Source organism: Protopterus annectens, chromosome 3.part1 (genome assembly GCF_019279795.1).
Source record: "Protopterus annectens isolate FY-2018-M chromosome 3.part1, PAN1.0, whole genome shotgun sequence".
In the NCBI taxonomy this organism is placed as follows: domain Eukaryota; kingdom Metazoa; phylum Chordata; order Ceratodontiformes; family Protopteridae; genus Protopterus; species Protopterus annectens.
Genome location: NC_056732.1, coordinates 1,229,334,479 through 1,229,356,745, shown reverse-complemented (window position 1 = coordinate 1,229,356,745; position 22,267 = coordinate 1,229,334,479). Strand labels below are relative to the sequence as shown.

Genomic DNA, 22,267 nt, shown 5'->3' with positions numbered 1-22,267 from the left:
GATGATTCTCATTGCTCCAGATTGGCCAAGACAGCACTGGTACCCACTCCTGAGGAGCCTGACGCATCCCCCCCCATGGACCCTACCTCGAATGCCTCTTCTTCTGACTCAGCACAGCTTCAAAACTCTTCACAGTCAGCTGAAAACACTCAATCTGGCCGCATGGAAGATTCCTTAACATCACAACAGACCCTACTCTCCAAGGAGGTGCAGGATGTCATTTTGGAGGCCAGAAGGCAGTCTACCAGAAAAGCTTACTCCGCAAAATGGAAACGGTTTTGTGCCTGGAATGAGAAAAAGGGCCAGAATCCTGGAAAACTGAATTTACCCCAAATATTACAGTACCTAGCTGAGCTGCTAAGCAGTGGACTTTCATTCTCCTCCATCAAAATCCACGCCTCAGCCATTTCTGCAGAATACAACACTGATCCACCTTTATTTTCTCACCCCCTCTTGAGACAGTTCCTCAGAGGGGCATAGAATATAAAACCCCCAAGGAAACAACCAATACCTGCTTGGGATCTCAATTTCATACTAGAAAAGCTGACCCTGCCTCCTTTTGAGCCAGCTGCCTCAACAGATTTGCAATATTTGTCCTGGAAAACAGCTTTCCTTCTGGCTATCACCTCAGCTCGTAGGCATCTGCTTTAGGCCTGTGATTCTTTTAGTGAGGTATTTCTGCGGCCTTTCCAGTTGTTGCAGATGTCTTGAGAGGTACATACCAAATGGGACATTGTATTCTATAATGGGTCTAATGAAGGATGAGTACAGTGGGACAATGACCTCCTTTTTTTCTGGATGAAAAGCCCTTAGTGATGAGGTGCGCCACATAGAAGGATTTCCTGACTGTTGTGGCGATGTGGTTATCAAAGGTGAGGCCACTGTCCAGCTGTGTCCCTAAGTCTCTTATCACACTTTCAGTGTTTAGTGTACTGCCACTTATGTGGTAATTCACGGGTACACTTCTTGGCATTGAGCTTGAGCCCATGGCTCTGGCATCACGCATCTGTTTCTGTAAGGCCCTTTTGTAGAATATCCACATCATTTGGGGATTCATTAATGGCTCCCAGTTTGTAGTCATCTGCAAACTTTGTTAGCCAGAGTCCCTTAGTGTTTTCCTGTACTTCAGAGAAGTAGATGCCAAACAGGAGTGGTCCCAGGACTAAACTCTGAGGTACTCCACTTGTCACTTGTCTGGAGCTGGGTTTGGAGTTGGCTACTTTTACAGTGTGGGTTCTGTCAGTGAGCCATTTGGCAACCCATCGAGTGATGTAGGGATTAATGCCCAGCTTAGTAAGTTTATCTATGATTCCAGAGTGGGGGATGGTGTTGAAGGTCTTGGCGAGGTCCAGATAGGATGTGTGGACTGCCTTACCCATCATTCGCAAACTTGGTTAATTGGCCATCCTGTTTTTTCATCTGGAGATCAGAGAAGTATATGCCGGATAGTAGAGCACCTCAGTACAGATCCCTGAGGGGTTCCACTGGTTACCTTCATGTTGTTTGAGGACACACCTGCCACCCGCACTGCATGGGTTCTGTCCCTGAGCCAATTTGCTATCTAGATAACTACACAAGGATCAGTCTGGGGCACATTTAACTTGCTAGTTATGTTAGCATGAGTTCTTTAGTAAGTTCAGGATCTGCAGTACAGACAGCATGACCATAGTCTGTGTTTGTGTAAGTCAATGAATCCAGTAAGTGCTATTTGAGTTGGAAAAGTTTGTTACTGTCATTTTGTCTGAGTAGTAGGAGTAAGAGTTTCATAGCCTACATACACAGGAGAAGTACTCATTTACAAGCTAAATTATTAGATGGGGTTATATGGACAAGTAGTTTTCTAGCGGACTGGAGCTGTCTATTTGGGGAGTAACGCTGAAGAATGTTGCTGAGAAATAGGCAATGGCCAGGTCTGTAAATATGTTTTTTTTAAATAATTTTTATTGATGTTGTATATTTCAAACTTTTCAATACAATACCTGTCAACAGACATCATTATATTGACATTATTTGACATTCTACATACAATATAAAATAACATGACATATTTATTGTGATCATTCAAAATTTAAAAAATCCTACTTCCCCATCTGCCTTTTTTTTTCCTTCCGGATATACCAATCATAGATATACCTTCTGATTAGCCCTAAAGTGTTCCCAACGCAATTATTAATCTTCTGTATTAAAATGATGCCTCACCCTTTGCCACTGTCTTTTTACCCTCTCTTTTCCTGCCCTGTCTTTTTTTGCATATACCAACCTATTGTAAACTTTTATATTATTTGTTCCTATCTTACTACCTTCCATCCTTCTGCTATTAAGCTTCACCCCATCCACCTAAAAACAGTACTCTCTGATTATTTCCATCTGTATTCTCTCCCCTCCTTCCCTAAGAGGCAAAATTGCCTTTTGCTAGTACTTTCACCACTCTTCCATAGAAGCCCCCCAAATTTGCTTAACTTGGCATTCCCAAAAAATATGAAGATTACCTACTTCTGCTTTTTTACATCTCCACATCTCCAACATTCTCCTTTTCCCACCTGCCATTCCTGCAGTCTGCGCTTGTGTCCTAAATCATCTGTGCAGCCATCTCATATGTTGGTCCCAAGTTATTGGGAATGCTTTCAGACTTGTTATTCTTCCTAAATGGTCATTCTATATAGATCTAGAAACCTTCTGCTTTTTGCTCATCTTGGTTTCATTTTCACAATTTACTTCTTATATTTATTTCTGTTTAACTCTGAATCAAGTGCAACACATTTACGTGTTTCATTTAGTTCCCTTCCCCATCCAACATATTCCTATACTCTCCATCACCTTTCTCCCACCCCTTGTCTCCTTTCTTCCATAAGAAACCCAAAATATCCACACATAAGGTCCACTCAATAGGTGCACAAAAAAAAAAATCCAAATACAATCAACCAGCATCAAAAAACTACATGCAAAGGATAATTTCTTCCTTAACCATCGGATAATTGGAAAATGCAACTGTTCATCCACATTACTGTATGCCATACCTGTCTGTAATTTGCTGCCACTCCAGAAATATCCCAGATAACCCTCTCTCAAATTACAGAACAAGTTCTCTAAATAATGAATTCCTCGTTTCTGACATCCCTTCCAATGTACTGTTTTATACTGGATTGTAATTCCCAGGTTATTTCATAGCTCTGTATGGAACAGGCCCATGACAGCTTCATAATTTCACTTCATTTATTTAATACATACACACAGACACACACACACATACACACACACACACACACACACACACACACACACACACACACACACACACACACACACACACACACACACACACACACACACACACACACACACACACACACACACACATTTATTCAATTTTTTTTAGCTTTGTTGTTGATCCATCCCTGACCTTTCCTTCATAATTCACCGGTACACTACTTTGGAAAACAAATGGTGTCATTGCTGACACTGAATAGAGGTGAAAAATCAAGCATTCATTCCCCACCCCACCACCTCCTGGATAATCTTGGCTTTCCTTTTGCTATCCTACTGTCCCTAACTCACCATATGAATTCACTGCAACATACTTGTATTTTCTCAGTACATTTATGATCTTTCATGAAGGGAGGTAGATGTATGAGTCTGTATAACACTCTAGGGAGAATCATCATTTGAGTAAGGTTTATCCTGCCAGTTAGAATAAAAACATTATTAGATCATCTCCCTAACAGCATCTTAATCCATCCTAAAAGATTCTCATAATTGGTTTGTATTAAATCATTTCCACTTTCCTCCATTTTTAGATCTATATTATTCATTGTCCCCCTGTTAAATCTTCTTGTGTAACATTTCCTAGATTTCCTACTATAAACTGAAATGCTTTAGAGCAATTGTATACAAATTCTGATCTAACTCTAAAATATTTAAAAAAATCTCCCATACCCCTGGCATCATCAAGTATTGTTTATCTGTGGTATGCGTATAATCATCTGAAAAATATCAAAACAACTTCCATTTACACTGCATGCCTGATAGAAAGTGTCTAACTCACTGAGGAAATACCTAGATTGTTAGAATAAACAAAGAGAGGGATAGCAGGCAACCTTGCCCAGTGCCAAAACGAATCCAAATCTCTTTGGTTAATTCTCCATTTCCCACCAGCTGTGCCCTTGGGCTGTTATAGAGGGCAGCTGTCCAGTTTTGAAAACTGAGGCCAAACCTACCACTAGTAATGCTTTCAACAAAAAGGGCCACTCCACTGAGTCAAAGGCTCTCTTTGTATCAAAGAAGACTGGCCCTGTTTGAGTCCACTCCTCTGTTTGTGCCTGCTCCACATGTTATCTTAAATGCTACCACATTTTCTGTGTTGTGTGGCCTTTAACAAACCCACTCTGACCTCACTCCACCGATCCTGGCATGAACTTTTCTAATTTCCTGGCTAAGATAGCTACCACAATCTTTGTATCTACAGTTATCAAAGAGATCTGTTTGTAATTCCCTGGATAAATTTAGCCTAACTTTCTTTGGGAATGAGATCTACAATAACCTTAAATATGTTGGGAGTACACCCCCTTTCCCCTACTGTATTATATACTTCTTGTTTTTCCTTTGGCTGCTCCTGTTAGGGGTCACTAGAGCAGATAATCTGTTTCTATTTCTTCCTGTCCTCTGCATCTTGCTCTGTCACATCAACCACCTGCTTGTCCTCTCTCATCACATCCATAAACCTTATCTTAGGCCTTCCTCTTTTCCTCTTACCTGGCAGCTCCATTCTTAGCATCCTTCTCCCTATATACCCAGCATCCCTCTTCAGCACATGGACAGACCAATGCAATCTCGACTCTGTGTCTTTGCCTCCAAACCATGCAACCTGAGCTGACCCTCTAATATACTAATTTCTAATCTGGTCCATCCTCGTCACACCCAATGCAAATCTTAACATTTTTAACTCTACTACCTCCAGCTCTGACTCCTGTCTAGACCTTCCTTTTCACTTTTACTGGTACCCATCTGTCCCAAATCACTCCTGACACTCTTCTCCACCCACTCCACCGTGCCTGCACTCTCTTCTTCACCTCTCTTCCACACTTACCATTACTCTGAACTGTTGATCCCAAGTATTTAAACTCATCCACCTTCACCACCTCTACTCCCTGCATCCTCACCATTCCTCTGCTCTCCCTCTCATTCACACAAATATATACTGTCTTAGTCCTGCTGACCTTCATTCCTCTCCTCTCTGCACATCTCCATGATCTCCTCAACCTTTTCCCTACTCTCACTACAAATCACAATGTCATCCGCGAGCATCATAGTCCATGGGGACTCCTGTCTGATTTCATCTGTCAACCTGTCCATCAGCATTGCAAATAAGAAAGGGCTCAGAGCTAATCTTTGATGTAATCCCATCTCCACCTTGAATTCATTTGTCACTCCTACAGCAGACCTCACCACTGTTACACTGCCCTTGTACATATCCTTTACCACTCTTACATACTTCTTTGCCACTTCTTTTGAACCATCCAACTTCCATCCTATATCCATCTTGCCACCCATATCCACAATTCTTGAGAGAGGTATCCATCAGTGGGTAATGCAATATCTATTGCAAAACAATCTTTTAACCAAAACCCAACATGGCTTCCAATCTAGCCAAAGCACAGCTACAGCCCTATTATCATTTACAGACACCATGAATAAGGCCAGAGATGCAGGATGCTATACAGTCTCAGTATTCCTTGATCTTTCCAAGGCCTGTGACACAGTGTCTCACCCCTTACTATTGAACACACCATCTAACTTAGGCTTCTCTCATAACACAGTAAAATGGTTTCAGAGCTACCTCAAGGATTGTAAACAAGAAGTGAAATGGTCCAATGAACTCTTCATGACCCTACTGGAGTCCCTCAAGACTCCATCCTTGGACCCCTACTCTTCAGCATTTTCACAAACAAGCTTCACACTACCTCTCACCCTGGAACCCTCATTCAGTATGCTGATGATTCCACCATAATCTGTACTGCTTAATCACTACCAGAACTACTTTCAAAAACTCAGCAGTCCTTTATTGCAGTCAAATCCTGGCTAAGAAATGCTCAATTCTTTCTTTATCCAAAGAAGACTAAACTAGTACTCTTTCACCTCAAAAACACCTCCCCTGTCACTGATCATTTCAACATCCTTGCATCTGACAACACTGTCATAGAAATAGGGCAGGAAATCAAAGTTTTAGAAGTTATCATTGACAATAAACTTTCATTTGACCTCCATATACAGCAAAATGTAAAGAAAACTCATAAAAAACTGTGACTGTTATACAGAAACAAACATCAACACAAACCCTTTGATAATTTGTCAAACCTAAGCTATTGACAAATTTAATCTCTGTATCACTGAGGTAGTTTTTTTTTTTTTGTTAGTAAAATGAACCTTGACTGACCTGAAGTGGCATTGATTAGAATTAATAAGGCTTCACTGAGTGCAGTATTTTTTATTTTGTGTATTTATTTATTTTTATTTGAATTTGTTAACCAGAACAGATCGCTGATTACAATACATCAGTTTCAATTTCAGCTTGGGTAAATACAGAACAAAAGTAAAAACATTGTACTATAATGCAATGTCATTAAAAATGATTATGTATAGTAAATCAAAATATGAGGTGAAGAAATCAAATATATTATAAAATAATTCATGGTGGTATAGATAGAATTAACAGAGATCTATATATTTACATGCTTCATAAAAATAAATAAATACATAAAAAAGGGAAGAGATAGGGGGTTAGGTTGCAATATAACTAAATGGCACTCCTGCCCAGTCAGGTGGTAAGATGGAAAGGTAGAAGGAGTAAAGTATGTGATATCAGTTGCTTGACCTGAGAGGAGGCAGTCTCATTTGGCTATTTAGGAAGGAGTATGAGAAAATGTATTTGAAACAAGGAGGAAGTGATTGTGAGAGTTTAGGACCAACAGGAGAGAAGCTGTAGTTAGTATAATGCAGGCTAGTCTTGGAGATCTGTAATAAAGGACCAGTTGGGTCTTGATGTCTAAAGTCTGAAGTTACAGGAGTAGATTTTTAATGTCAGTTTAGCAGAAAAGAAAAAAAGGCATTTGTTTGCAAGAGTTTGAATAACTGGGAGACAAGTAAGAGGTTAGCTCTTTGATGGGTAGCCATTTTCTTTTATGAATCTGTGCAATTTGGTGGAAATGGTTTGCATAACTTTAGTATTTTTGTTGGGAGTTGCAGCTATTAGGGGTAACCATTTGAAATGTCAGGACCTGCTATAACAAGTCCCTAAATAAGGAGACTGAATGGCTGAAAGATTGAACTTACATGTACTAAGTCCAAGATGCCATTTCTCAGAGTTTTCCGTTTTCTTTCAGGTATGGCAATTTCATTGTTGATATAGTGGTGCACATAGCTGCCTTCTGCTCAGTTGACCTGGGTTCAATTCCTGGCTAATGCAAGAAGTCTGTATATTTAGACACTCATCTTTATTCTGCTGTAAAGAAACAAAGATGTGGTATTTATTTTGAGTTTGGTGTTGGTATAATGGTTTTGGTCTTTACCTCACAATCCAAGTTACTGGGTTTGAATCTCCCCTTTGATGGAAATTGGCTAGGATTAAATGGCTTACAGTGGCAGCTAGCCTAGTACTTAATATATATAAATTCCGGGGTGCAAAAATTTTGAGGAGAAGAATGATTTTCGAGATTTGCTCTTCTCTGGGTTTTCTATCTTTTTTTTTTTTTTTGGCTTTTCGGTGCTCAGCATTTCAAGTGTCGACATTTCAATAGGGAGCTACTATTAGGGGCATTTTCCACTCCAGCTAAGAGACAATAATACCTCTTTTGTTGTTAATCCAGCTAATGAGTAAGTGGATGTCTGTTTCAAGTTGTCGTTGCATCAAAGAGGGAGATGTATTTAGAGTAAAATATCACCATATCATTGGTACAGAGTAGATGTGGGAGATGAGTAGGGTGTAGAGAAGTGTGCTCATGCAATGTGGTGGGAGATCTTCTGATAATAGATTAGATTTCTGCACTTTGGCTGTTATTGGGTAGTGTTTTTCACTGTGCCAATCTATTTAGAACTGCAGTACCACTAATAGTTAATATAGCCTGAATTTACTATCTAACTGTATTGAAAGTGGATATTTTCCAATTTGACTTACTTTCTCATTGGTAAAATGCAGGTATATTACTGTCTTAAAATTATTAAGCATGTTATGAAGGATGTAAGTCAGTAAATGAAGGATGTAATTCAGTAAATGCAAGTCAAGTAACAAAGTTAAGTAAATGTCATGTTAGTAGAAACGAAGGCCTGATAATGAAATGTCTTTGCTGTATTTGTTTTTCAAACCATTTGTTCTACTGATGGCTGCTGCAGTTGCAAACTGGACAGGGGAGACAAGACAAGACGGCATCATATAGGACAATACTTTTAATCACCAAACAGGCTGTGGCCTGCTTCTCATCTTGGGATTTTTGCAGATGTTTTTCTTCTGGTGAGAGAAGAAGAAAAGGAGTATTGTATCCCAGCAGAGTGAAGCTGTGGTGAGACCAGCACTAGCAGTAGTCAGGCAGTACTTATTCACGCAACTCTCCTCTTTTCATCTTTCTTGACAAGTTAATTCTTTGTTTTCAGTAAGTACTGCTTGATTTGCTTCTGACTTCAGAATATCTGCCTAAATACTTCATCCTTAAATTTTCAATCTACTTATTAGTTTCCCTTCAAGTGTTTGGCAGTGCCCTGTATAGACACAGACACCATGAGTGACATTTTTCCGGTAAAAGCACAATTGAAATTTCATGAATACCTAATTGCACATAGGATAACCAGTTTGCAGTTACAAGCACTGTCACCAGAGTTGTAAACTGGATACTCCTGACATTGCTTTAAATTCTTACTCCAACTGTCTAATCAATAAAAAAGGGTCTGTTGCCATGGATATGAACATTCCTGCTATCTCCGTAACCGGCTTGATGGACATAAGCATCATGAGGCAATGCAGAAATTGCCTCATGTTTACTGAAATCCAGTTAATTCTCAAACAAACTGATACGGTATATGAGAGATGTGTTTACACAATGTCACTGGAGGCAAATCTCACATAAAATTATTCCTAATGTCTATAAGGTTGTCAGTAGTACACACGCTGAACCCATCACACACAATTCAAACCAGACATATGCTGAGGTACTTAAATGTAACCTTCCTAAACCCCAAAGACCTCCTACATGAAGTACACATAACAAATACCCTCAGCAGCCCTGAATGAAAAACAACACCCAGATCAACACACACAGCCACATCTCATGGAGCTTCTACTTCTAAGCCCGTAAGGCAAGCCACCACACAATTCAACATTCTCATCACTGGAGACTCCATCATGAGACACGCTGATGTCCCTGTCACCAGGCTGAGTAAGGAGAAAGTCATAGTCAGTTGCTTATCAGGGGCTAGGATCCATCACATTATGCATGCACTGAGGTCATTGTATACAAATACCAGTATGCCTCAGTCATAGTCCATGTGGGTGTAAATGACCTGAGACATACCTCCCTAGACTATATGAAGAGAGACATCATGGAGGTCTAGGAATATATGTCCCAGGCCGGTATGAGCCTAGCACATTCTCCTAGGATGACATCACATTACAAACAAGAGATGACAGACTTTAGTAATTGGCTTAGTTTCTGGTGTTATTCGAAAGGAGTGCAATGTTTGTCAACATGGAAGGAGATGGTCAACAGACCATGCTGCTTTTCCAGGGATGGTCTGCACCTCTCCCCACTCTAGGCTTTCAATTATTAAACACTCTAAAACATGTTAAAACATATTAAACATGATAAAACATTGTCTTCCCCCATAACGCCTTTTTTGCAATGTCAAACTGAAAGTACTTCCAACATAGCAAATCAAAACCAAGAAAATCAAAGGTATTACTCCTCATTGCTAGGAGTCTAAACAAAAACTCAACTCCCTAGAAGCTCTCTTCACTGTAGAGAATGCTGAAGTCAATGTGGTCACTGAGACATGGTTTAAAGAAACAGAGAGCACACTGACAGTGCAAAGTTATAATGACTTCCATAAATTTAGACCAGCTACTACACAGACAGGGATTAAAGGCAGAGGTGTTTTGGTTTACATCAAAAATAAATATACCTCAAAGAGGGTCAAACAGAACAATGCACTTAAGCTACCCCATGTTCAAATCACCATAGGCAAAATCCAGTACCACTTCCTTGCAAGCTATAGGTCCGTCTGTAAGACCCAGGAAGCCTATACCATGTATTTAAACTTGTTGAAAACACTCACCATCCAAACCAGTTCCATATTCATAGGCAACTTTAATTACCCCACTATTAACTGGGAATCCTATATGACATCAAATGTACAGGCACAGAGATTCTTGGATTTTGTAAACACAAACTCCCTTGACCAGAATGTCAATACACCAACCAGGGGTGCAACCAAACTGGATCTGGTCCTCACTAATATGGAAGAGTGCTGCACACCCCCTACTGCAATGTCTTCCCTGGTAAAGTCAGACCACAAAATGGTCTCCTTTGAAGTAAAAATAAAACCTGGACCCCCAGCTAACCCTGGAATATTTAGGACCTACTCTAAGGCTAACTTCCTACAATTAAGTGATAACCTGGCAAAATGTCAAGCCCCCATAAACCCTAAGAATACTACTGCCTATGCAGAACTGTTCACAGAAACCCTATACAAGCATGTTAATAGCTGCAAAGATGCAGCTGTACCCACTAGGAAGAAGTACAGAACTAACTCAAAAAACAAGCCACCCTGGTGGAATCACAAAATCAACAGGCTATATAACAGAAGGAAGAAAATCATGCCAAAATTAGGAGGTGCAGCACCCAGCAGGAGAAAAGCACTCTCATCAAACTAAACAAACAGCTCAGAGAATAAAGTCTACTAAAGTCAAATTTGAGGTAAATTTGGCCTCTCAGGCCAAGGACAACCACAATGCATTATTTAGCTATGTCCACAACCTCAAAGCAATACACAATTGTGTGCAGAGCTCATTGTAAATGGAGCTACCTATAATGAGCTAGAAGATATAGCAATCCTACTGGCTGACAAATTCAGATCCAACTTTACCTCTCTCTCCCCATAAACCTTCCCTTAGGAAATACCATCAAATATAACTCCCCCTACTGTCACTAGGTCCTTAATGCTCTCTCTAAGGTCAAGAATACTGTACCAATGGTCCCAGACAATATCCCAGGGTGCCTTCTAAATAGCATGAAACATGTCATATCAGGCCTTCTGGAATTACTATTTAACTGTAGCCTCCAAAGAGGTGCTGTGCCTCATGAATGGAGAGCAACAACAATCATCTTTCTACACAAAGGTGGGCCATCTACAGACCCTAGAAACTACAGATCCATAAGTCTCATGCAAAGCCATGTAAAGAATTATCATGGAAATGATTACTAATGATATAGTAAACATCCAGACAGTGGACCCAGCTAAGTTTGGTTTTGTCAAGGGCAGGCCATGCCTACTCAACCTGGTGGACTTCTTTGAAAAGGTCAAAAAAGCAATGGTTGAGGGCAAAATGGTTCACACTGCCTCCCTTCACTGGCTAAGGAATTTGACACAATACTCCACTCAGGCATTGTTGACAAACTCAGGAGGTTAGGTGCAAACCCGTATGTCACCCAGTGGATAGCCGAATGGCTCACAGACAGGGCTCAAGAAGTTAGAATTGGGGAGTCCACCTCTACAAAGAGGCCAGTAATAAGTTGAGTCCCTCAGGGATCGGTCCTTGGACTGCTCCTTTTTGGCATATATTTCTCTGAAGTCAAGGACAATGTCAATGGTCTCTGGCTGACTAAATTTGCAAATCATTGAAAATTAGGAGCTGTAATTGAATCCCACACTGACACGGAAATTCTGCTGGAAGGGCTGATCTAGACAAACAGCTGTTGTCAGAACCATGGACTAAAACTAAATGCCAGGAAATGCATAATAGTATCCTTTGGGAAGTCATCCATCCCTGGTAACTATCATATTGACAACACACCCCTTAGAGCTGAACCAGTAGTCAGAGGCTTAGGGACACACGCAGACAGTAATCTAGCCTTTGATCATCACATATTTGCAGTAGTGAGGAAGTCATTCTATATTGGGTAACTTATAAACAAAGGTATGGCATCCAGGGCCAAAGAAGTCATTTTTCCACTGTATTCGGCATTCACCAGACCTATCATTTAGTTCAGTGCCCCCTTTGGTATGTACTTCAACAGGCTTATCCAACAATTGGAATGCCCGTAGAGGCTCCTCATTAAAAGAATACAGGGCATAAGTAAAATGTCCTATGCAGACCACCTCAAGGCCCTATCTGTGTGTTCTGTCTGCTACAGGCTGTTGATGGGAGATCTATGTCTGGCATGCAGGGCATTGTCAGACCCCACTCTGATAGACCTGCATATCCACAAAACAAAAAACACCAGAATTACCTGTTCTAAAGACTTAAACCTTGCCTGTGATATAAATGGGACCTGCTGGAAAGACAGGTATGTATCCCAGAGACTACCCTGTCTCTGGAACAGGCTCCTCATCCATGTGAAGCAGAGTTTCTCCCTGACCCAATCTGAGTGCAACTTGGACAACTGGAAATTCATTCCTGGTTTGGCACCTATGTCTCTAATGGACACAGGCAACTTGTAAATGGTTCATCTCCCAAGTCCCTGCTTGTAAATGTTTAATCTCGTAACCAGAACCTGTCAGAGATTTTGAATGCATGGCTAGGCTGAAAAAAAGGCCCTTGTGGTTCTTAATCTAGTAAACTCATGTGAACCTATGAAGACTTTGTCAGTCCTCAGCAACAGTCTCCTGCTCATTGTATGGGACCTACAGGTATTTTACAGCAAAGCTACAAAATATATTCTCTCCAAAATGTCTTGAGTGTGTCACAGGGCCTCCACACAGTGGGTTGTGCTTGCTACATCTATTATGAGAGATGCCCAGAAGCCATTTTCATTAACATGATAGAGCACATAAACCGATTCTTTCAATGTGGGGGATCCTTGGCTGTATGCAAAGATCATTCTGGATTACTCTGCTTCTCAGTCTGTCATAGAAGATAAGCAGACAGCCTACAAAAGAATCATATTTCTGTCAACTGTAGCTACAATCTCATCATTTCAGCCAGTATCCAAAGCATGTGAGCTGAGGTGAGCATGGAGACATAGATTGACCAGCAAGTTGAGAACGTCATCCTATGAGTCATTTCTCAATTCAGCAGCAGAGTTTAGTATATTGTCCACTGCACTGTCACTAATGCACCCATCTATTGGTCAGTTTCCTTATCTTCTCTAGGTACACTCAAGAGCAAGTCCCCAGATACATATATGCCTGCAGAGGTATCTAGTCTCCCCTCACCTGCACATCAATCCATCTTTTTCCAGGAGAGAAACAAGACATCTGATTTGGGGGTGCTGGCTTTCAACCCAATCATTTAATACTCTGTAACAAACTCCTTACACAATGCAGATCATAGTCACTTAAGGTTAAGAAGACAACATTATGTACAAACAACAAAAGATACAATCCTTTTGCACTCAAGATGTGTCCAGCCCAGCCTCTGGCTACACTTTGATATTTTGGCAATTAAAGCCATGCACAAATGGAGGGAGAATCACTATTATTGGAGTTATAGGCCCACTCTGAATGTATATGATTTCAAGATGAGCAAGACCACACAAATGTTGCTCTTCAAATGCAGGAGCCAAATGGCATACATCAGCTGAGTGATCACATACTCTTGTGGCACCTCCAAGACATTCTGGAACACAAACACACAATCGTATACCTTGTCTATGGCCAGAGAGCACACACATGCAGCACTGGCAAACTACCATGACCACTGCAGTATCTGTCCAAGGACAAGAGTTGAGCCATTGTTTCACAGCAAGACTAGAACTGCATTGTTACTCCTGAATTAGCAGATCATCTCTTTAATGAAATCTCTTTACCGGCACCCTGTTACTGGTTTTCCATGGAAGCAGATTAGTGTAACCCCTCTGGAATTGGAGCCAAAGCTATTATTCCTTGTTTTGAAAATGGGGATCGCTACCTTATTTTGGTAATCCAAATGTACTGTCCTTACCTTCGACACAGCATTTAGGAGGCATATCATCCATGATGCCTCTGCAACATCTAATTTCTTCTGCATTTTTTAGGTGGAACTCACATATTTCTGTTGTCTTGCCACAGTGAGACTGTTTAACCGTTACATTCATCTCACCAACTGAAATGGATCCAACCCCATTAGTTGCTTCAGTAGTGCAACTACAGATGAGGGAATGTTCATCAAGTTCAGGTAGTCCTTCCATCTTAAATCAAGGTTAAAAAAAGGTAGCATTTACTTATTTCTAATTTGTTAACCAGGTAAGTAGGTGGGTTTACTGACCCTTTTCAACCCAATCCAAAGTACAGTAGTAGATGTATTACAAGTGCATTAGAGAATACAGCATCAATCAGGTAAGAAGTAAAAGTGTAAGAATAAATTCTAAGAAACATACATAAAATCATGGCTGTTAGAATCATGGACAGTAATAGCTAATGTCACCTACAGTGGTAGATTTATGTTACAAAATGTACTTTATTTATACCTAAGAAGGAAGTTATTTCCATGAATTGTCAGATTCTAAAACTTAGTAGTTTTTAGGTAGTGTCTAGAAAACAGGTACAGTTGATTTGGTTCACTGCTAGTTACTAGACTTGCAGTCCAAGGGAGCATTGAGGAGACTAGACCAAATTCACCGTAAGCACTGTTTGATTAAGTGACTTGCTCAAGGTTGTATAATAGACAAATGAGAGCTGGGGGGAATCAAACCTTTTACCACAGGAAGTAATCCTCTGTGCCAATGGTGTCTAAGATATCTTCTGAATGTTTCCAGACTATTGCATTCTTTTATTTCATTAACTACTTGGGTCAATATGGCAAGATCCATTCTAGAGAAAGCTTTTTATCGAATTGATAGCTTAAATCTTAGTTGTACAAGTGTGGGCGTGTTTTATTGGCTACTTTTAAGAGTATAGTTTTGGTTCCTTATTTGAAGTATTTTTTCAATGAGTGGACTGCTTCTTGAAAAACTTTAGGGCAACATCTTTCTTAAGCTGTAGAATGGATTATCAGATTTTCTATGATGCCAACTGAAACTCACTGCCCATGGTCTCACCAAACTCTATCTACATCTAGGCCTTCACTTCAGTGACTGCTGCAGCCACCTTCTTGGTCTGTTAGTACATGTTACTCAAATCTGGAGATGATCCCCTCCATCAGCTTTCTTTAGACTTACAACTTCTCTCCCTGGTACTATCATCACTGAGTTCTAGAATTACTACCATGACAGACACCAACCATTTTTCAGCCAGAACTGCTTGCCAGTGTCCTGGCTACAGAGGTTTTGAAGAGGGTCTGTTCAGTATAGAGACTGCCAACCGCACTGTCTATATGAAATAAGTTTTTCTTAGCTGGGAGTTAAACTAACCCCCCCCCCCCCACATACACAGAATCATTGGTTAAGAGTTTCTATGGTACTTTCACTGCATGTTTTCATGTTTTATTTCTCTGCATTTGTCCTATCCTTGCATCTTTCCTATCCCTACTCAGGTCATTTGGTTGAATTGAACACCAAGTACCGATCAGCTGACAGCACAGACTCTCTCTCTTGACTTGAGGATCCATAACGTCTGGCTTTAGTTCTGATGTTATGATGACAATGTTGCTCATCAGCCATTGGACTAAGCTGCTGTTCTGATGTTATGATGACAATGCTGCTCATCAGCCATTGGACTAAGCTGCTGTTCTGATGTTATGATGACAATGCTGCTCATCAGCCATTGGACTAAGCTGCTGTTCTGATGTTATGATGACAATGCTGCTCATCAGCCATTGGACTAAGCTGCTGCTGTAACTAGTACACTTAATACTGCTCTTGTATTCAAACAAGGTGTTCACTCTGGGCACTGCATGATTAAAACAGAAGTGCAAAAACAATTGACTGCTTAACTTCGGATCAAGCAGGAAGTTTCTCCCGGGCCTCTGGGCATCTGTATCATTCCCCAATGTGTCTGTTAGAAATCTTTAAGTACAGCTAAAGAGACAGTACGTGATATATGCATGAAAAAAAGTTTTCTTTTCTGCAACCCACAGTCCCATTAAAGTGACAAACTCATCTTCTTGCAAGAGACTGCAACTTCAAAGTACCCAGTTTTGTGAGTATTTCAATACCCACTCTGGTCACCCTGAAGTGTGAAAAGCAAAAACAGACTATCCACACTCAAACTGTCTGGCTTTAGAAAACTGTGTGTAAAGGCATGATCACCTAACTCTTCCTGGTTCTTTTCACACTCCTGCAGAAGGTCTGGCTCCTTCCCCGGTAATGAGTTGTCATTATTTCTAATCCATAAAAGCACAGCACAAACCACAAAACCAAAAGCACCAACACGGACCCTGCTGGTACCAATGAAGGCTATCCCTCCGCAAATATCTTCTGTTCAGAAGAATATACTCCAATTAACTCCACAGGCAGGCCCCACAAGTATATTTGAGATTTTTAATTCAAATTTTGATTAAAACAAGACAGAATAAAAAGCAAGAAACAAAGCAGATTAAGCACTTTCATCTCCACTCGGGAGACTTCATCAGAATCATCTGCTGTAAAGAAAACTATACACTTATTATACTAATTGGTTTCTCTCCATTGGTTAGCCACTTGATTCAAGAAATATCCCAGTAAATGAACCCTTCATAAGTCAGTTACATAAATATAGTATAATATTACAGTCATGACAAGTATACATAATAAATGTCAATGTAATAATTATCAAAATGTATATATATATGTATAGATATAAAAGTGTTAATTAAAAAACTGAATATAGTTCCTAAACCACTGTGGAGAATATATTGTGCCAAACAACTCATATTTCATGAATAAATCACAAAAATGCAGACCAGGAACATGAATAAATCTAAAAACTAATAATCAAATGGTGTCAGCATAATACCCCACATTTTAATACAGTTGAAAGAACACCAATTCCCTGAGAAAAAAATGTGTTAAAATACATATTAAAAGGTTAATATCATATATTTACAAAGATATGTATAAAAATATATCTTTTATAAATTATAACAATATATGTTTAATAAAAGTATATGTACTAAGTGTTTTAAAATATATACGTAAAAAATATGGGTTCACTTTATAATTTCGAAATACTGAAATACCGAATGTCAGTATTTCGAAATCATAAAGTCGAAAATTGAAAATCGCGAAAGAGCATAATCGCGAATTCGAATATCTCAAATTCGCGGTTATGGCTTATGGTACGTGACGTGCAGTGTTGGGAGTGTATCATGTATGGATGTAGGTGCAATTGAAGGTAAGTGAGTGTTTTGTAAGGGTTATGTGTGGGAGTTTGAGTGTGTCTCAATGTGTGGATGTATGTATATGTGTGATGTTTATGTGTGTGCGAGGAACTGTGAAATGTGTGGGTGTGTGTTTCCTTTTTGTGTCTGTGCGGTTTCAGAGTTAGTATATATAAGTAGGAGGGGTGTGGGGGTGCAGCCCCCCACATGGGGGGTGCATGGGGGCTTGCCCCCCTGCTTACATGTAGTGTAGGTTTGTTTGTTTGTATTTTTGTGTTTGTGTGTGTTTTGTTTGTTGTAGTGTGGGTTGGACGATGTATGTGTTGTGTGGTGTATGGTTTGTATGTGTTCGTGATTGTGTGCTTCACGACTGTGTGCTGTCGGGATTATGGGTGTTCGACTTTATGATTTCAAAATACTGAAATTCGGTATTTCAGTATTTCGAAATTATAAAGTGAATCCAAAAAATATATATGGAGTTAAAAAATTGATAATATATATATTAATTATTAAATATTAAACATCAAAAAGTTTAAAAAATTATATAAAAATGAATAGTAAATATTAATAATAATATCAAATGTTGAACAATACTATTAGTAGATAGGTGAAGTCTGTGTGCAGCTTATATTTTTTATTACTATAATTTTATCTTTATATTAATATTCTTAATATTCTTAATATTCTTAACTTCTGATGAAGTCTCCTGAGTGGAGATGAAAGCGCTTAATCTGCTTTGTTTCTTCTTTTTTATTCTGTCTTGTTTTAATCAAAAATTTGAATTAAAATATCAAATATACTTGTGGGGCCTGCCTGTGGAGTTAATTGGAGTGTATTCTTCTGAACAGAAGATATTTGCGGTGGGACAGCCTTCATTGGTACCAGCAGGGTCATTGTTGGTGCTTTTTGTCATTATTTGTTCTAAGATCTGTTTTCCATTGACAGGGTCTAATCTGTCTTACACTAACCTGCTGCTGCCTGTCACTTGGCTAACATTGCATCCAGCTCCCATCTTTGACCTTGAGGCTCACAATTCCAGATGATGGTTCCATGCATTTTTGGGGGTTAAGCCTAGCCAGGTTACATGGATCAGCTGACCTCAGCATTCAGCAGTGACCAACACTCCCAGTCTTGGCTTCAGGGGTGACTAACGATATTTCTGTTCTATGCATGATTCTCTGATTCTTTAAATGAGCCATCATAGCAGTCATTTTAAATATTATGTGCAAAGTATTTATGTTGTACTTTACATTTTTATTGTAGTTAAGCTTTCATCCATTATAGTAAAATTTTGCTTCCAAAAATGTACTTCACTTTAATGGAAGTACATAAAAAGTTTAATACACTTGTGTTAGCATTTATTCTGTGCTGAAATGCTGTATCCTTATTCATTGTCATCTGGAGTTGCCTTTTTATGATGTAAATGTGAGGGGCAAATAGTTTGCAGTTAATGAAGGTATTTTCTGTAATCTTCAACTAATTTCAACAAACAAAGTGATACAGAATGTAACATAATCAGTCACAGAAATTAAAATGCAATATTAGCTCTTATCTGGGACTTGACCCCAAGACCTTCAGCACATTTTGCTGTGTCACTGCAAGTTCACAGTCAAGAGCCTCTAGACAGATAGCTGTTGCATTTTCCCTTAAGAATCTTATCCTTCCAGCTAGGAAACTCCAGATTGATGATAATTATGAGACTGCAAACACACACACACACACACACACACACACACACACACACACACACACACACACACACACACACACGCACTGTCCTCTGATTAGTCACTATTAGAATCATAGATGTAAAAGGATAACATTACTTCTCATTTGAGACTTGAACCCAATACCTCCATGATGGTATCACTGCCACTGAACCAATAAGAGGTTCTGCCCGAGTAATTGTTCAGTTTTCCCTTAAGAGCCTTATCATTTCAGACAGGAATCCTCCAACATGGTGATTAAGATTAAATTATAATGTTATTCTTTCACGTCTATGATAAAGTGGAAAAGGATATGATTCTAGTAAGGTATATAGTATTTGGCATACAGTGTAATAACAGATGTAGTAAATAGTTGCCTACCATGGGCTGCTCGATTTTAGAATGAAAACTATGGGTAAGTGATTCACCTCAGTGAAAACCTGACAATAAAGTCATTTGTGTGTTTTACACTGAATGGATTATGGCAGGACTGAAAAGTAATCTTTCCTACTGTGAAAGTGAAGATTAGGAGTGAGACGTACACAAAGTTATTTATTATGACAAGAGCACAGTCCCAGTAGATAATGCACTGTGGTACTGCAGGAGGTTGTAGATTCAAAGAAAACAAAAAAAAACATATGTTCTTCTTTAAACATTTATCAAAGACAATTAGTTAAAGACCGCGTACACTGTAGCTGTACAAAAGGCGTAGAATACTTTACTCATGCCATGTATGCGTCTGTCTTCAAAAGTCATAAATGTTCCACATGTACTTTACTCATACTGTGTGAGAGTCTGGTTTCAAATATCCTAAATGTTTCACATGTTCTTTATTCATACCATATAAGAATCTATTTTCAAATGTCCTAAATGCTCCACATGCTATCTATTTATACCATGCAATAATCTGTTTTCAAAAATCATAAATGTACCGCATGTACTTATTCATACTGTGTAAGAGTCTGGTTTCAAAAGTCATAAATGTTCCACATGTACTTTATCCATACTATGTGAGAGTCTGGTTTCAAACATCTTAAATGTTCCACATGTTCTTTATTCATACCATATAAGTCTGTTTTCAAATGTCCTAAAATGTTCACATGTAATTTCCTCATACTGTATGAGTCTGGTTTGAGTAGTGTGTAAGAGTCTGTTTTTAAATATCTTAAATGTTTCACATGTTCTTTATTCATGCCATGTAAAAACCTGTTTTCAAAAGTCATAAATGTTCCACATGTACTTTATTCATACTGTCTAATCCAGTTTCAAAAGTCAGAAATATTCCACATGTCTATATTCATGCCATGTAAGAGTTTGGTTTCAAAAGTCAGAAATGTTTCATGTGTACTTTATTCATACTGTAGTCAATAATAATGCTAATCAACGAAGCAATCTTCACAGGAGCTAGGTACACCATTTATAATGGAATTTGTTTTGTTTCAAAATCTTAAAATAGTAAATGAATGTAACATTTTCCTGTTTTATAGAACGAAAGTCAAAATAATTATCATCACATAAAAGATGCCAATTTAAAGACATTTTCCTTGATTCTGCAGTTGCCCTAAAATGGAGGTTTTGTGAATGTAAATGGGAGATATGGTTTGAAAAGGCATGTTTCCTATTAGCAGATGACTTACAAATTTGAGGTCTGTGAGACTGCTGTCTTAATGATTTCTTCAATATTGGAAATGCACACATTTCTGAAAAACGTTAAGTACAATAGTTTTGTATCAGAACATTCCAGACCCATTAAGTATGTCTAATATTCCTATATTTTAATTTTTCTTTGTTTTTCAGGGGCCTTCAGTTTCTCCTCCTGTGATAATATATATAATGTTAAATATCTTTAGATTTGTTTTAAGCATGATCATTTAAATTTTGTAGAATCAATGGTGTCTGCTCAACCTGAATTAGTTTTTTCTAATATTTGCAGTTTCCATGGGACATATTTTTCTTTTTATTTTCTGGTGTTTTGTGTTGAGATGATATTTTCCTCTAAGGTTAAAGAGAAAATTGAGCCCTTGGGTTGTTTTTTAGACTGACCAAACCCAGTGCTTGTTTGGAAACAGATAGCAAGTATTACATATTACCTTGCCTGTGCAATGCAAACTTTGATGAATTATCATGACTGATATTTAGTACTGTTAAGGGTCGTTTGGTAAAGTAAAATGAAAAGCTTTACGAAGGGCATGTAGATATAAAGTGTTGTCAAAAGCATGGCTGTTATTCTAAAGGCCGTCATCCACAGTAGTATCCCTAAGCAATAATGAGAAGGTAAAGGTGTGCACATCATCGATGATACCGGCTGAAGTCATGACCTGCTACGTTAAAGCCAAATCTTTAAAACTGGAATGAAGACTGAGTCTTTTATGGAGAAAACAGGGAGTGCTACCTATGCTTCAGTCTACAGATGTCATTTTTACAGCTTTGTTTTATATGTGCATGATCCCAAATGCATTTCTTATCCTTCGGTAACCTTTGGTAAAGCCCTCACATGCTTATATTTTGGAAGCCTGTACCCTATGTGCTTTCCCATCTGTAAAATGCATTTAAAATGCAAAAAGTGAAGGCAGCTACAAATAAATGAGAGAGAGAGAGAGAGAGAGAGAGAGAGATCATCTGGAAGTTATTTTTTTACAGCAAATAAAACCACATCTAGATATTCTGTGGAAAGGTAGAGCGTTATGTTTTATATGGCACACAGGTAACATACGCATAACCAGATGAGGGGAAAATAAATTGTTCATCATCTGCAATGGAGGTCTTTTAAAGACAAATTAAATGATATCATAGGCATAGCCATTAATGTCTTGAATCTTGATTATGTGTCTGTTGGGGGTAAGGATGTACATTTTCTGAAAACTCTCAGGGAAAATAGTGGTGTCCAGAATGGTGCAGTCTTTGAAATAATGTGTGAAAACAAGAAGACACGTTATGAATATCCAAGATGGAAGGCATAGGGACTATATACAATGAAACATTTTTCACAGAAAGGATGGAGTAGTCGGCAGGGTAAAACTATCAGAGGGTATGTATGATTTCATGAATGGGTGCGACATGAATAACACAATACTTTTGAAAAGGTTTGAACATATGCTGCTCATTCTGTAGGATCTGCAGTCTGTCTGTCTAATTCTTATGAAGTTGT

At 38.9% G+C, this 22,267-nt stretch overlaps 1 protein-coding gene across 1 annotated transcript in view; it reads left to right on the top strand.

The window, feature by feature from the left end:
* The window catches only part of LOC122797762 (serine/threonine-protein phosphatase 6 regulatory ankyrin repeat subunit A-like), a 2,341,865-nt gene that overhangs the window by 942,041 nt on the left and 1,377,557 nt on the right, over window positions 1-22,267 (top strand). The window lies entirely within an intron of this gene.